The sequence below is a fragment of the Pterocles gutturalis genome, unplaced genomic scaffold (genome assembly GCF_000699245.1).
Source record: "Pterocles gutturalis isolate BGI_N339 unplaced genomic scaffold, ASM69924v1 scaffold30544, whole genome shotgun sequence".
NCBI lineage: Eukaryota > Metazoa > Chordata > Aves > Pterocliformes > Pteroclidae > Pterocles > Pterocles gutturalis.
The window spans coordinates 566-1200 of record NW_010136694.1 but is presented as its reverse complement, the minus strand read 5'-3'; the positions used below and the strand labels follow the sequence as shown (position 1 = coordinate 1200).

Below are 635 nucleotides of genomic sequence, written 5' to 3'. Positions count from 1 at the left end.
TGCCATGCCACCACTGCAGCCTGTGGGGTCGGGGTCCCCCATTTGCACCAGCGCTGCACCCACACAAGGGGGGCACAGAGCGAGCGCTGCCTCACCCAGGCTGCCCCACACCACCAGCTGCGATCACCCCAGATGTAAAGGACCCCGGATATCACCATGGTCACCTGCTGAGCTTTGCACTCATGCACCTATATTTGAAAGAGAGAAATCCTGGCAGTTTGGGGCTGGCTGAGCTGGCTGGTGTGTAGAAGTTGCCGGTACCCTGTTTTGCGTTGGGTAACGATGGGAATGCTCGTACAGCCGGGCAGCAGCGAGCCTGCAGGCAGGCAGGACTGGCTGTGCTGGTTGATCATTTCATTTAATTACCTTGGACTGTGATAACCAGAGATAACAAGGCTGGGATCCCACTCTGCTAGCAATCGCCAAGGGACGTCAGCCCCGCGCCTTTTGCAAGCAGCGTGCGGAGCGGCGTGTTTAGTTTTGTTAAGCGGTGACAGACGCTTAGCAGGCTTTTGTGATAATCGCAAACTTACTTCTAGGATCTTATCAAATATTTGCTCTGTGCTTTTGCCTGCCTATGCTAGAGACGCACATCAAACATTAATGGCTGTGTTAAGGTAGCTCAGAGGTATTTT

The 635-nt window shown here is 53.9% G+C and overlaps 1 protein-coding gene across 1 annotated transcript in view; it reads right to left on the bottom strand.

Annotated features, from left to right (window-relative positions):
• The window catches only part of LOC104468328 (protein FAM107A-like), a gene marked incomplete at its 3' end in the record, with an annotated part of 9156 nt that overhangs the window by 8102 nt on the left and 419 nt on the right, over positions 1–635 (bottom strand).